The following is a 17,465-nucleotide window of genomic DNA, read 5'->3' as shown; positions in this document are numbered from 1 at the left end:
GGTCCCAGGTTCGATTCTAGTCAAGGGCATGTACCTTGGTTGTGGGCACATCCCAGTTGGGGGTGTACAGGAAGCAGCTGATCGATGATTCTCTCTCATCGATGTTTCTAACTCTCTTTCTCCCTTCCTCTCTGTAAAAAAAAATCAATAAAATATATTTTTTTTAAAAAAGGATTTTAGAAAACATTTCATCTCCCTCCTTCACCTAAATAAAAAATAACCTGAGTGCCTTGAAAATCTAAATGTTTTAGCAATACTAAACAAAAGAAACCTAAATCAATTGGTAAAATATTATGGAATTTCAATTCACTTCTATTCAAATTCTGTAAGGTATTAATGCAATCATCATAGAACTATAATTATCCATTGGACAAAACTTTTTCCTTAGTTTTACCACAAGATGGCCCCCTAAGCCTAACATCTAAATGTGCAGCTTCTAGCACATCGCTGTTTTAGGCATTTTTCTTTTTTATATATTAATAAACACTAATGACTAACTTTTAAGAGCTTAAAGTGTCTTTTTCCACTGTTTATTATTAGTGAATGGAAAATTAAAAGAAAATACAGGGACTCTAGAAGCAAAGAGGAAGAAAATTAAACAGTTCATCATTCTCCACGTGTATCATATATCCAGCTATTTACCATAAGAGCAATGTATCTCACCACTAGATTTCATTTTCTTCTTTTACATTATTTTAAAAATTTTCCAGAATAAGCATATATTGCTTTTATAATCAGATAAAATTATACTTTAAAAATTAAAAAAACAATACTTTTACAATCACCTTCTACCCTATTATCAGAGAACCCATTTATAAAATGTTTTTATGCACTATAATACTATCAAAGTGATAAAAACAGAATTCCATCCTCAAAGATTGATACCATCTAAGACATACTAGCTTTTGTGGTGTGTTTTAAAGCATATGATGAAGGACCACAAAAGAAAGAACGAATTTATTTTCAAAGTGATATTTTTCATCTGTAGAGAGGCTTGGTTTCCTGGTCCCATCTAAGTGTTACAGCACATTCTTCAATAACAGTACTCCCCTTTACTATTCATTTGTGTTGGGTTTTATGCATTATGATTCTCTTCTACTTCTTCAGTTAATTAAGAGTCATGCAAGTTATTATTTTAATGTACTGACTATTTAAGTATTAGAACAATGGGTGAAGCCACTGTTTTCCCTACTTGTAACAAGAACGACAGCAAGAGAGTGGGGAAAGGAGTTGGTTCAAACAGAAAGCAGGTTATAGGCCGTAAACAATGCTCTATTTATCAGTGGCATCCCACTTATCCTTTTATAAAGCTTTAATTCCCTTCAGGCTGCACAGGGCTACAGGGTTTTTCTGCTTTTGTGTTCTTAAAGAGGATACACAGTAAGACCACTCAAACATTCAATAGCAATAAATTTGTAATCAGTGTTTAGCAATCCACACGGAATGGAATAGAAAATTATATTTTGTTGTATAATGCTGCTCCATTTATTATTATTATTTTTGCAGGCTAGTTTATCCCAAAATGAATTTTTAAAAAGCCAGCCAAAGCAAATCTATCCATTCAAAGCTGGACACCAGGATTACTTACATAACAGCTTTTTACAGATTATTGTTGTCTCTTATTTTTTAGAGACATTCTAACTACACTGTAGGCTTTTTGCCAAGATATTTATCATTCACTCAAAACAATTACAAAATGCAATTCTTTGTCATGAATTTGTCCTTTTATTACCCACATAATAAGGTTGCGATACCAAATGGTTACTTTGCCAAAGTATAATAGAACTAGAGGCCAATGCACGAAATTCGTGCAAGAGTAGGTCTTCCTTCCCCCGGCTGCCGGCACCAGCTTCCCTCAGGCACCGGGGACTTGGGCTTCCCTTGCAGCCCTGGCTCGTTCGGAAAATCGTCCAGAAGGACGTCTGGTCTAATTAGCATATTACACTTTTATTATTATAGATTATCTGACACATCCAACAGTAATCTTCCTAAATCAAGTTCAAAAACTGAAACTCTCAAGACTTAGCTAGTCTTAACTAAACATAACATACAAATCTATTTCAAGATATTGCCATTCACAGTTAATGGCCTTTATTAATGATTAGATGAAACTATTAATTTGTAACTGAGAAATGTGTGGCTTAAAAATGTTCTCAACTACTATTCTCTAATGACAGGATTTATTTAAATTCTGCAAGAGTCCATTTAGAGTTGTTTTTATTTAATTCCAACTAAGATGATTATAGTTATTTGCGTCATTAACTCTTACCAGCCACAAGAGAATATTTTAAAGAACTTGATCCACAGGCCAAATAATCTTGTAACGATTTTTTCCTCCTGTTTTTATTCACTAGACTGATTCTCAAATTTTCAAAATATAATAGTCTTTAAAATTATATTCAGAACAAGTTGGAGTTTTTGTCTGTAAGTGTACACATATATAATAGAAACATAGATAAAATATTTTCAAGATTCTCATAATCCTATTTTTAGATTTTGTTTCAATAACTCCTAGACTTTAAAAAGTAATAATAATGTCAAGGAGGCTAAGTTATTACTTTAAAATGTATTACTTAAGCCCCAGCTGGGTTGGCTCAGTGGATAGAGCATCAGTCTGCAGACTGAAGGGTCCCAGGTTTGATTCTAGTCAAGGGCACATGCCTGTGTTGCGGGCTCCATCTCCAGTGTGGGGCGTGCAGGAGGCAGCCAATCAGTGATTCTCTCTCATCATTGATGTTTCTATCTCTTACTCCCTCTCCCTTCCTCTCTGACATCAATAAAAATATTTTTTTAAATATATTTTAAAAAAGATAATGCAGAATTTTAATACATACCTAGCAGAGCTTGAAATAAGCTGCTCCTAAAGATGCCCATCACCTTTTTAACAGCGTTTTTCAGCTGCTGCTCCTCTGGTTTCCTTAATTTTTTGCAGTATTCTTCCAGCAATGATAAAGCTCGGTCAGTATCTGAAAAACATGGTTTAAAAATTCTATCTTTTGGTCTTAGAAAAATAATAAGTTATATTACACAATTCTATAGTTGTATTCCTAATTTTGTGACACGGACTAATTTAATAAAATAATCACAAATTCCATAAACTACCACATGAAATTGAGAATTACACTCAACTCCTAATTTTAAGAACCCACTTTTATTTCTATAGTTCTGTCTCCCAAAAGGATCTATAACCATGAAACAACACAACACAAAGGTCCTGAATGCCATGTGGGCCAGGAGATGTTCGAGATGTTCACACAGCAGATGTGATTCTCTCTTGTCAGAAAAATTATCTCAAAATTGATACCCAAATTCCTTAGTTCAAGGAATTAAGGTATTCAAGGCCTCCCTCTCATGTATATTTTCAGCTATATTTCTTAAGCTATATTTCTTAGGACACATTCCACCCTCTTTTATACACACACAATGCCCAAGCCACATTGGATTTCTCTCTCTCTCTCTCTCTCTCTCTCTCTCTTCCTCCCTCCCTCCCTCCCTCAAGTACACATGGATCATTCACAAAGATAGACCACATGTTAGGAGACAAAACAAATCTCTACAAGTTCAAGAAGACTGAAATCATATCAAGCATCTTCTCAGATCACAATGGAATGAAATTAGAAATCAACTACAGTAACACACACACACACACACACACACACACACACACACACACGCGCACACACAAAAATATCCAAACAAATAGAGGCTAAATAACATGTTACTAAACAATGAATGGGTTACCAATGAGATCAACAAAGAAATAATAAACTTTCTGAAAACAAATGAAAATGAACACACAACAACCCAAAGCCTCTGGGACACAGCAAAAGCAGTCCTGGGAGGGAAGTTCATAGCACTATAGCCCTACCTCAAAAAACAAGAAAAATTAATAATAAACTATTTAACCCTACAACTTAAAGAATTAGAAAGAGAACAACAAGAAAAACCCAGAGTAAGTAGAAGGAAGGAAATAATAAAGATTAGAGCAGAAATAAATGACATAGAGATTTTTTTAAAAATACAAAAAAAATCAATGAAACCAAGAGCTGGTTCTTTGAAAAAATAAACAAGATTGATGAACCTTTAGTCCAGCGTTCTCAACCTGAGGGTCGCGACCCCTTTGGTGGTTGAACAACCCTTTCACAGGGGTCGCCTAGGACCATCTTGCATATCAGATATTTACATTAGGATTCATAACAATAGAAACATTACAGTTATGAAGTAGCAACGAAAATAATTTTATGGTTGGGTCACAACATGAGGAACTGTATTTAAAGGGCCAGAAGGTTGAGAACCACTGCTTTAGTCAGACTCATCAAGAAACAAAGAAAGAGACCCAAATAATTAAAATCAGAAATGAAAGTGGTGAAGTAACAACTGATACAACAGAAATACAAAGGATTGTAAGAACATACTATTAACAACTATATGCCAACAAGCTGGATAATGTGGAGGAGAAGGGCAAATTCCTAGAAACATACAATCTTTCAAAACTGAATCAGGAAGGATCAGAAAACCTGAATAGGCCAATAACAACTGATTAAATTGAAGCACTAATCAAAAACTCCCAGCAATCAAAAACCCTGACCCAGATGGCTTTAGAAAAGAGTTTTACCAAATATTCAAAGAAGAACTAAAACCTATCCTCCTCAAAGTATTCCAAAAAATCCAAGAGGAAGGAATACTTCCAACCTCTTTTTATGAGGCCAACATTACCCTAATTCCAAAACCAGATAATGATACTACAAAGAAAGATAATTACAGGCCAATATCCCTGATGAACTTAGATGCTAAAATCCTCAACAAAATATTAGTAAATCACACCCAGCAATACATTAAAAAGATCATACATTGTGACCAAGTGGGATTTACTCCAGGGATGCAAGGCTGGTACAATATTCACAAATCAATAAACATGATACATCAGATAAACATACTGAAAGACAAAAATCAGGTGATTATATCAATAGATGTAGAAAAAGCATTCAACAAAATCCAACACCCATTTTTGATAAAAACTCTCAACAACATGGGAAGAGAGGGACCACATCTCAACATAATAAAGGCCATATATGACAAACCTATAGCCAACATCATACTCAATGGGCAAAAACTAAAACCATTTCCCCTAAGAACAGGAATAAGACAGGGATGTGTGCTTTCACCACTCTTATTCAACACAGTACTGGAAGTCCTAGCCACAGTGTAAGACAAGAATAAACATAAAAGACATCCCAACTGTCATTATTTGCAGATGACATGATATTGTACAAAGAAAATCCTAAAGACTCCACCAAAAAAATTACTAGATTTAATAAAAGAATTCGACAATGTAGCAGGATACAAAATTAACACCCCGAAATCCATGGCATTTGTATACACCAATAATGAATTCTCAGAAAGAGAAACTAAACAAATAATCCCATTTACCATGGCAACAAAAACATTAAGATACTTAGGAATAAACTTAAACAAGGAGATAAAAGACTTGTACTTGGAAAACTACAGAACAATGAAAAAAGAGATAGAAGAAGATATACACAAGCGAAAGAATATACTGTGTTCATGGACTGGTAGAATTAACATCATTAAAATGTCCGTACTACCCAAAGAAATTTATAGATTCCATGCAATCCCTATCAAATTACCAACAGCATATTTCACAGATCTAGAACAAGTACTCCAAAAATTTATATGGAACGAAAAAAGACCCTGAATTGCAAATCAACAAATGACAAGTGCTGGTGATGATTTAGAGAAAAGGGAACCCTAGTACACTGATGGTGGGAATGCAGACTGGTGCAGCCATTATGGAAAACAGTATGAGGTTTCCTCAGAAAATTAAATATGGAACTGCCATATGACCCAGTGATTCCCAATTCTAGGAATATATCCTAAGAAAGCCGAAACACCAACCATAAAGAAATGTATGCACCCCTATGTTCATAGAAGCACAATTTACAATAGCTAATATCTGGAAACAGCCCAAATGCCCATCAGTAGATGAGTGGATAAAAAGGCTGTGGTACATTTATACCATGGAATACTATGTAGCAGTAAAAAAGAAGGATCTCCTACACTTTGAGACAACAAGGAAGCTACCTAGAGAGTATTATATTAAGTGAAATATACCAGTTAGAGAAAGACAAGTATCACACAATCTCACTCATATGTGGAATCTAATTAACAAAATAAATTATTGAACAAAATAGAACCAGAGACACAGAAGCATGGAACAGACTGTAGAATCTCAGAGGGAAGGCGGGGGTGGGTGGGTGGAAGAGATCAACCAAAGAACTTTTATGCATATATGCATAACACATGGACACAGACAATAGGGTGCTGAAGGCTTGAGGGTGGAATGTTGTAGAAGGGGGTCAATGGGGGAAAACGGGAACATATGTAATACTTTTGACAATAAAGATCTAAAATTTTTTCTAAAAAACATTTCTAAAAAACACACAAAAACACCCTAGGAAGTAATGAGTTTAGAATATTGTTTTTACTATAATTTATTTAATGTAAGTTTATATAATTTAATTTTTAAATGGCTGTGCTTGAAAGCAGCTTGAAAATTTGTTGTAAATGTAACAATAGGTTCTTGCAAGCTGATATGAGCCCATTCTAGCACAGCAGGGCATCACTGCCCTTCTAGGTTCCCTCCCTATATCATGGATGTCCCTTCTCAATCACTTGTACGAGTCTTCCTCCATCCTCAAGCCTCTAAACTTCTGGAGACTTTCAATTCTTACTCCTTAGGTAACCTATCCAGTATCCTGGCTTTAAATACTGTCAGTAATCTCAAGACTCCCACATTTATATCTATACTAGAGGCCCAGTGCACAAAATTCATGCATGGGTAGGGTCCCTAGAGGCTGCCAGACAGGGCCTTCCTTCATTTCAGGACGTCCCCCCTGGTGGTCAGCGCACATCATAGCGAGTGATTGAACTCTCGGTCGGTTGAACTCCTGAGGGGACACTGCATATTAGGCTTTTATATATATAGATAGTTCCGACCTTTCTCCTGAGTTACAGATTCATCTAACTGTATACTCAACATTTCCATTTTGATGTCTAATAGGCATCTCAAACTCACCCTGTCAAAATTGAACTTCAGGTCTTATTCACCACTCCTAACCTACTTCTCCAGCAATGTTCTCCATCTCCGAGCCTTTCAATTGTTCAAGCCAATATCACTGGAGTCATCATTCATTCTTCTTCTCTAATTCTCTACACCTAATCCATCAGTAAATCTTATTGGCTCTAACATCAAATTATATGCAGAATCCTATCACTTCTCACCACCTCCAGTGCTACCAGCTTGGTCCAGGCCACTATCTTCTATCCCCTGCATTACTACAATAACCTCCTACTAGTCTACATGCTGTCACCTTTGCCCTCCTACAGTCATTTTTTTTTCTCCCCCCCCCACAGCCATTTCTAAACACAGCAACCAGAAAGATCATAAGTCAGATAACATCACCCCTCAACTTAAACCCTCCAGTGACTCCCCATCTTACTCAGCAAAAGCCCACCTCTCTGATTTCAGTTCTTATACTTCTCCTCTTCCTCAGTCTACTCCAATCATAGTGATCTCTGCTTTTTCTCAATTTATCAAGAACTCTCCTACCTGAGAGATAGTCTTGCTCTTCTACCTAAACATTCTTCCCTCAAATGTCCATAAAGCTTACTCCTTGACTTCTTTCATATCTCTGTTCATGTCTCCTTGTCAAGGAGGCCTTCCTTACTACTCCTATATGACATAGCAAACCTCAAGCTTACTCCCTTGAAAGAAGGGGGTATTTCAATAAGCAGTAATAAATGGAAAACATCTTGTAATTATTCTTTTTTACCTGAGAAGGTTAGAAATACAAAAATGACTGTGGATACACAGGAAGCCCTCTCCAATTTTAAAATAAGAGGTATTCAAAGTTGCCTTTGAATGAAAAACAAATATTTGAATCCTAATTTTGTCGATAATTAAACCATCAGCAGTTTCCCTAAATGACAGTGGCTTACTGAACTCACTTTCTAAACCATTCCTTACCATTAATGTTAGTAATCAACAGTATAATAATTATGCTATGCCTCCCCCAAGTACTTAAATCTGTCTTTAGACTCTAATTATCTGATTATCTCTAGTGCCTCAAGCTTTAGTATTTTTTATTTTTTATTTGTTAGTTTCTGAAATTTTACTAAGTATAAGGAAACTTTTTCTCTTTTCTTACAATTACAATTTTTAAGCTCTTTTGTTTACTTCTGTGGCATTTTTGTAGGTATTCACTTATTCTGATCTCTTATTATTGTGAGCAACAATTCTCAAAAATGTATCAACAGCATTCCCATAATCACGGCTGCAAATATAATTTGCTAGGTAAGGGGACATTCACTAATCCATTCAGCACATATTGAGTAACTACTCAGGGAAGACACAGTATTGATTTAAGCAGTTCAATGGCCTTTAAACCAACAGAGCTTATTATGCCTCTCATCTCTGTATGAGAAAAATCTGATACTAAAACAAATAGCTAGAATATAAACACACACACACACACACACACACACACACACACACACACACAAATGGTCAAATACAGTCAACTTAGACAACTTAGGCTTTTGCATGCCAGCATCCAGTGCTGAAATTGTGGCTGCCCTTGTTACCACCTGAGGTTAATTCCATTATGCCCTTTATCTATCTTCACTTAAATTTTTGTTTCTGGCCAAAACCGGTTTGGCTCAGTGGATAGAGCATCGGCCTGCGGACTGAAGGGTCCCGGGTTCGGTTCCGGTCAAGGGCATGTACCTGGGTTGCGGGCACATCCCCGGTGGGAAATGTGCAGGAGGCGGCTGATCAATGTTTCTCTCTCATCGATGTTTCTAACTCTCTACCTCTCTCCCTTCCTCTCTGTAAAAAATCAATAAAATATATTTAAAAAAAAAATTTGTTTCTGATTAATGAAAGCTTGAGTTCCCAGATAATCTAAAACTAGATAGTTGTGCAAAATTGATAAATTAAGAAAAAAAAAAATTGTAGATATACAAAATGATAAGGATCCTGTTGTAAAAGTCAAACACCCCTAGCCAGATATTGACAGTTGACAAGTCGAATAAAGTGGAAAGTTCAATAATTATCCAAGTAAGTCAAGACCAAGATTTTATTTGATGTTCAAATAACCAGGTACTCTAAGTGCAGAATTTTTCACATGAATTGCCAATATAATGGCGTCAATTCTCCTATTTTCTTTATTAAAGGAAATCTATCTTCTTATGAGTCCTGAATCTACTGAAAGAAGGAAACTAAATTTGGATTACAGGAGGAAAAGGGAGAGGGAATCATTTTTTTAAATAAAATTTTTGCATGAAATATGCAATCCAAAAGATATAATGAATATTACATAATTGAAATTGTAGGTAATCATGTGTCTGTTAATTATGGTTCAACTCTTTTTGGTTTAAAAATAGAATTGCCCAAAGTTATAAATAACTTGGGACAGGTAATTTAAATTTGAAACAGCTAATGGAAATACTGCCAACAAATTAACTTTTAGAAAGAAGAAAAGGATGACACAAAATTATTTGCTGCAACGTAAGAAAAATAAAAATTCTAGAACATATATTAGGAAAACTAAGATTGACTTATAGTACAGAAAGGAGTGAACTTAATACACAAATCTTGGAGAGCAAAGCATTTAGAATAATGAAATTATTTACATAAATTTATGCAACATTTTTTAAAGTTTAGAAGGAACTTTTACATGCATTATCTGATCTGATTCTGACCACTGCAAAGTCATATTATGCCTATTATACGTGAAACTGAAATTCATAGTGGCTTGTCCAAGATCACAGAGCTACTAAATAACAGAGCGTAATCTTAAAGCTTTTGATTCCATGTATAGTGTTCTCTCCACAATACCATCCTTAATCCCCCAGAAAGAATTCAGCACATTTCTATAAAAAATAAAATAAAACTTGACCAATAAGACATAAATTATATCACTGAATTTTAGAATCTAGGATTAAATGTTAAATCACTAATTTTCTTATGTGTTTGATATAAAAATGGTATTTGTAACAAAAAAATTAAATTGTCCTACCTTAAAAAGTCTGGTAGATAGAAATACTAGTAATAATTTCTTTCATTCATTCATTAAATATTTATTAACTATCTTACTATGTTTCAGGTATCTGAAACTTGATAGCAAACAAGGCAGGCAATATTCCACCCTCTCAGAGATTTTGGTCTGAGAGTAAAGATAAATAAAAAATTTCAGCAAAGTAAAACATTAAAATAGAGTGCAATAGTGCTATGTTGAGGTACCAGGTGCCATGGGAGCAGGGAATTAAGTTGATACCATATAAACCATGATGAGTTTGGCCTTATATCCAAGGAGGAGTAAAAAGCCATGGAAGATTTTTTAAAAAAATATATTTTATTGATTTTTTACAGAGAGGAAGGGAGAGAGATAGAGAGTTAGAAACATCAATGAGAGAGAAACATCGATCAGCTGCCTCCTACACACCCCCTACTGGGGATGTGCCCGCAACCAAGGTATATGCTCTTGCCAGGAATCAAACCTGGGACCTTTCAATCCGCAGCCGACGCTCTATCCACTGAGCCAAACCAGCTAGGGCACCATGGAAGATTTTTAAATGAAGAGAAGCATGACCATTTTTTTTAAAGTTTTAGAAATATCACTTTTAAAAATATTTTTTTATTGATTTCAGAGAGGAAGGGAGAGGGGGAGAGAGATAGAAACATCAATGATGCCCAGCTGGCATCTCTCTCTCCCTCTCCCTTTCTCTCTGAAATCAACAGAAAAGTATTTTTAAGAGAGAGAGAGAGAGAGAGAGAGAGAGAGAGAGAGAGAAACATCCATGATGAGAGAGAATCATCAATCAGCTACTGGGGATCAAACCCATAACCTGGGCATGTGTGCTGACTGGGAATCAAACCATGACCTCCTGGTTCATAGGTTGATGCTCAACCATTGAGCCACACTGGCTGGGCTAGAAATATTACTTTAGCTACAGTGTGATATATAGCAATTGAAACAAGTAAGAGCCCTGACTGGTTTGGCTCAGTGGATAGAGCATTGCCCTGCGGACTCAAGGGTCCCAGGTTCGATTCCGGCCAAGGGCATATACCTTGGTTGCGGGCACATCCCCGGTGGGAGGTGTGCAGGGAGGCAGCTGATTGATGTTTCTAACTCTCTATCCCTCTCCCTTCTTTTCTGTAAAAAATTCAATAAAATATATTTTTTTAAAAAAGAAACAAGAACAATTAAGTTTTTCTTTCTTACCATTTTAAGTGAATATATGCAAAACTGAACACAATTTTGATATTTATATGACACTGTAACTAACAAATAAAAATATTTTAATAGCAAGTACTTATATATGCTGAATTCTTATTATTGATGTTATTTTTGTTATTTTATAAATTGAAGATATTTGAAAATAATAAAATGATGAATACCAATAGAAAAGTTACTCTTGTACCTGGTCTTTAGAAAAGAAGCTTTTCGGTGTTAAAAGGTGATACAGTTCAAGGTGATACACCAAAGGTATCATTTTACTACTAATAAGCTTAGCTAGCATCTGATGAGCAATTCTAAGCATTCTGCATAGATCACCTGATTCAATTTTTACAAGAACCCTAAGAAATACTATTTTGCAAATGAGAAAACAAGCTGAGAGAAGTAACTTGCCCAAGACTACACAATCATTAAGTGTTGGATCCAGGATTCAAAACCAGTTCTAGCTGTCACTAAAGCCTATTCTTGTAAGTATTATGCCACACTGGGAAAGGACCACAGTTTTCTTTTTTCTGTAATTGTCCTTAGCAATTATACTTTACTGCCTCGTCGGACCCCCCAAAAGAATTTTCAATATACTTCAATAAACACCTGTTGATCAGGGTATTTCCCCTCTTGAAATAAAAAGATCTATCTATATAAAAGCCTAAGTAACTGTCTGACCATTCGACTGGCTGGTACCTATGATGTGCACTGACCAGCAGGGAGCAGACACTCAATGCAGGAGCTGCCAGATTACAGTGACTTGGCAGCTGTGGTTCTCAGATGACACACCTGGAACCAGAGAGGAGGGAGCCTGATTCCAGGGTGTGTCACCAGAGAACCGCCCTCTCGCAATCTGGGATCCCTTAGGAGATGTTGGGGAGCCGGTTTCAGCCCGATCCCTGCAGGCCAGGCAGAGGGACCCCACTAGTGCACGTATCTGTGCACCGGGCCTCTAGTATTAGTATAAAATGATGTATTTATATTACTGCATTTCAGATAAACCATGTTTTCAGATTTTCTATAAAAATGTTGGAGAGAACAATGGGAAATTTCAAAATTAAGTAGCAATAAATAGAAAGGAACGCGAGAGCAAATTACGTCTTTAACTGAATATTGAAATGTACGTACTAGAAAAATGAAAAAAAATACAGATAAATCTTTTTTTAAATGGTATAATTTAAATTGTGGGAAAATGTCTGGCCAGGCTTAAAGCAGATCTGAAGATTGCACTTGCTCTGTAAATATTGGATGGCTTACAAATTACTTTAGTATATAAAAAAAAGAAAAAAATGCTCAAAAGAAATGTCATCATAATCTATAAAAAAGCACAGGATATGTAAGCAGAATTGTCCTTGTCATCTCTGCATGGACGTTTATGACTCTGAACACAACTAACCTTCTTGAGCCAGTTTTGTTTGTTTTTTAAGTATTCTGATGACAAGGATTTGTGTAGAGCTTTCCTATGGTATTCTTATTTGATAGACACAATAATCTCAAGAGGTGACTATTACGAGGGTAGTCAGTTACTGACCATCCTAATAACACTGCATTTGAAGCTCAATCTGTTGATTTTTTTTAGGTAAGACAGCCAGCTGATGTAGACTGGACTCCATCGCCGGGCTCTCCACTGCACCATGATGCCATTCACCTGTTCAAAGAACACCATACCCATCAAGTGAAAAGTGTTGGTCCTATCACTAACTGCAAAAGTGAAGCTCATACATATTATCGTCTTTGAACTGAAAATATATAGTGAGAGAAAATAGTATTAACCCTTTCAGAAAATGAAACTGGAGTTCAGAAAGACATGATTTTCACAAGGTCACCTGGCGGCAACATCATAAGAAGGCACATAAACTTGACTGCACATGTAGGAGACTGGCACTTTGAGAAAATCATTTTTTTCTCTCCCTAAATTTTCCCATTTTTCTTTCTTCGTATTTAAATTAGTAACTGGACGTTAGTGCCTCAGGGAGGTATGTGCTAGGACAGAAAACAGAGGGATTTTTAAGTTATTCTACTTCTGCTTTCCTAAAACCTAAGACCTCAAAATAAAAACAGAGTTTATTACAGAGATAAAAGAGATTCTCAGGTACATGCAGAGAGAGAGAGAGACAATATCCCCAAAAGATTTTTGCAGCTGAAGGAAAGAGAGCGAAGTCTTTGGATCCCAAGGGAGCACCACTGTCTGTTTCCTGGCACCACTGTCTGGAAGGCAGGAAGACCCCAGAGAGGAATGGCATCATGATGCATCTAAGTAAACAGAAACAAAGGAATTCTAGGGGGAAAATCCATGTCTTGGAAGTAGCAAATCTCTGAACTATCTAAACACAACTCATGTCTCAGAGGTAAGCTATTATATACAGACTAGAGGCCCAATGCACGAAAATTTGTGCAAGAGTAGCCCTTCCTTCCCTCGGCTGCTGGCACCGGCTTCCCTCCTCCAGCTGCCCGCAGGCACCCGGGACTGAGCTGGCTTCCTCTGGCCCTGGCTTCATCAGGAAGGACGTCCAGAATGACATCGGTCTAATTAGCATATTACCCTTTTTTTTATTATAGGTTATCAGTGACCACAGTATACTCCCATTCCAGGAACTCTACCATAACCCAGGGAAGTAGAGAAAACCTTACACAGAATGGAGTTATTTTTCCACCACTCAGTGACTAAGGATCAGAAATAAAGTTGAACTACAGAAGATGAATGGATATTTCTTACATTCCTACATTTACACACTGAGAATCTATAATGATTGTATGATCTTGTCTCTTCTAAAAGACATGTCTTCTGACTACTAGTCTAGGGTTTTTTCCTTATTATCTCTGATGATGATGATGATGATGATGATGACAACGACGACAGAGGTCATAGTGATATAGTTCAAGGCAAAGAAAACAAATAATGATCTGAAACAGTATTTTACTATTCCTCACGTTGTTTGGTAACCTTCTACTTGTCTTGTATGTCTCATCCTAAATGTCATATCTCCCATAAAGAACTCCCTGATTCCCCTAGATGTGGCTGGGTGCTTCTCCTTTGTTTCCATGACAGTGTGTTAATGTCAACCACACAACATTGAAACTGTCTGTTTCCACATCTGCCTTCCTAATATATTTTAAGCATCATAAAGGCAGAGACCATCTTATTTCTCACAGTGCTTGGTACATAGTAGGCACTAAATAAATATTTGTTGAGTGAATAAATTATTGAATAAATAAATGGAAGTAAAGCCATTCCTTAAATGCATACATAATTTTACCTTTTAAAAATGTATATTTTATTACCTCTAAGGAACTTTAAATAAACAGAACCTAACAGGTTTATTCCACATCTTATCACACTTTCAACAATAAAGATGTCACAGCTCTCCAAAATGATAGGCCGCCTATAGAGTTAAGGCCTCAGTGGCTAGCAAGATGGTGTCATCAGAAGAAATGGGCTACATAATCTTACCCATAATCTTTGAAAGTTTTAGCACAGTAATTCATTTTTACAGGGCTTTCTACTTTATAATATCATTCCTCTTGGTCTTAAATTTTTAAAAAATGGGGTCAAGAGAATTGTTTCATAATGGAGGTGATTTGGCCATAATTCTTGAAATAGCTTTGAGAAACTTACTAAAAAATGAACTTATGCAGAAAGCTTACTAGTTGGAATTCAGAATGACTGACTGGACAGAAGACACTGGGTAAAACTCATGACCCTTTGCTGACAAAGCAACCTACATTAAGGATACAAAGTCCTCATGCCTTGAGTGCTACAAATTCCTGAGCAGGAAGTATAGCTGGGGAACAGGTCCTCCTCCCCCAGTAAGAAGATTTTATACGTCTCAGCCTTATACTAAAAATATTTTAAAATCACTAACAAGGTTAAACAGTAAATGTTAAGAGATAAGAGTATATAAGGAGAGTATATAATTAAGAAAGAAGAGTGAGTATTCTTGTAGTTTAGTAAATATATTGTAATAGGAGGAATTGATTAATTGAATGATTGGCAAAGGCATAGAATGCCTTAAGTGAATGTTTTAAAAATCCAATATTTTGTGCACATCTTCTCACTGACTAGACTCTCCTATCCAAAGGAGAAACCATTTTTGGTATCAATGTATCATTTGCACACTTTACCAAAACATAATAACTATAAAATAAAACAAATTAACATCATTTTAGTGCCATGCCTATTGTTTGCTCCATAACATACTCCTAATCAGTAGCTGAATACAGAAGTATTCTTCTGTGTCTCTCTCCAGATGCTCTCTCTGTGTGCCTTCTGAATTAATGAGTATTTTCCAACATCAAGGGTCTTACAGCTTTATGATTTGCAGTAACCTTTTCAACCAAGGTCAAGATGACCTTTTGAGAGATTTTTAAATCTAAAAATTCTTTAATAAAAATTATCTAGCCCTAACTAGTTTGGCTTAGTGGATAGAGCATCAGCCTGCGGACTGAAGGGTCCCAGGTTTGATTCCAGTCAGGGGCACATATCTGGGTTGCGGGCTTGGTCCCCAGTAGGGTGGATGTGCAGGAGGCAGCCAATCAATGATTCTCTCTCATCATTGATGTTTCTCTCTCTCTTTCCCTCTCCCTTCCTCTCTGAAATCAATAAAGATATATATATATATATATATATATATATATATATATATATATATATATTTAATTATCTATTTTACTGTGACTTACAGAAATTCAAAAAGTTTGAAAACTATCTTTTTTTCATCCCTCTCTGGAAAGACTCAGTATGTAACTATTTTTTATTGGCTGGAAGGGGAAAAACTATGAAGTTTTGAGAAATGGAAAAAGCATCTGGATATAAAACTGATATAACAAACATGAAAGTTTAAACACAAATTTGCAAAAAGGGGAGTCAATAAATTCAGGTACATATTTTCCCCTTTAAAGAATCTGGAAAAAAAGTTATTTTAAGAAGTTAAGAAAAACTAGATATAGAAAGAGACTATACCCAGATGATGAAAGACACATATAAATTAGTAAGATACTACAAAAAAGAAATTAAGCCACAAAGAGCAGGAAATAGATCATGAATAAAGAAAACTTTAAATGAGGAAGGAATAAACAGAAGAGTTCTAAGGGGTCCCTTTCCCCAGGTAGAGGAAGAAAAAAAAGAAAAATAGAAGTGGCATGAAAGACTGTGAACCCAGAAACAACAATCTCAATTTCAAAGACGCCCATGAGATATATGACATTATCTCTTTGAATTCTAGTTACACATATTTGTTAAATATTTGTTTTACTCACATTTCAGCTTTCTTTAAAAAGAACAATGTCAATGAATTGTGAAAATTATAGTATTTAACTTTCAGTACTTGGTGAAAATAAATTTATACGTACTCCATTATATAACCGAGAACAGTTGCAAAAAAATAGTTCAAAGGAAATAAAGTGTCAGAAAAATGAAAAATGTTAGGTAACTTCTTTACCAATTTAAAAGAAGTTCAGAAGATAATAGGACAATATTTTTAAAACACAGAAAGGAAATGAGCATCAACCTCCAGATATTAAAAGCATAGTTTTCTCTCACATAGTTAAATAAAAAGAGACTAAAAATTGTTCAAAAAAGAAACTGCAGTGTACTAAAAAAATTCTGGTGAAGCATATTTTATCATTAAAATAGCAACTTTCCACTGAAAACACTGGTAAGGACACAATTATCATTAACTTTTATTTTTTATATTAACCCATCTTGAAAATAGATTGAAGTTTCATTGAAATAGCACTTTACCATGATCATATCAGATAATGCTAATATAACTGATCTTGGATTAGCCCTGAATTTTCACAAATTAAAATAGGTCAAAGTGTGCTACAGGTTCAGTTGGGAACAAATCAAGTTATTACTGTAGAAAAGAGAATCCTGAATGAAAAGCAACTCTCAGAGAAAAAAATCTTTAATAAAGAAATGAAAGGTTGATAAAACTTAGATCTATAAAAATATGAAGAGAGTGGGGTGGTAGAGGTAGGAAGTAATGTCATAAAGCAAAAAAAAGCAGTGAATACAGGGATTGGAGGTACACCAATTTTAGCTTATCTAAGAACAGTCAAGAATAGTGCCTAAAAATGGACTCAGATGTCACACACCCATTCCCACTTCCCAATCATAGAATCTCCTCTCTACTTTTACAATAACATAAAATAGACACC

This window comes from Myotis lucifugus, unplaced genomic scaffold (genome assembly GCF_000147115.1).
Source record: "Myotis lucifugus unplaced genomic scaffold, Myoluc2.0 scaffold_106, whole genome shotgun sequence".
NCBI classification, from domain to species: domain Eukaryota; kingdom Metazoa; phylum Chordata; class Mammalia; order Chiroptera; family Vespertilionidae; genus Myotis; species Myotis lucifugus.
The sequence above is the reverse complement of the archived record's forward strand: the minus strand, read 5'-3'. Positions refer to the sequence as shown.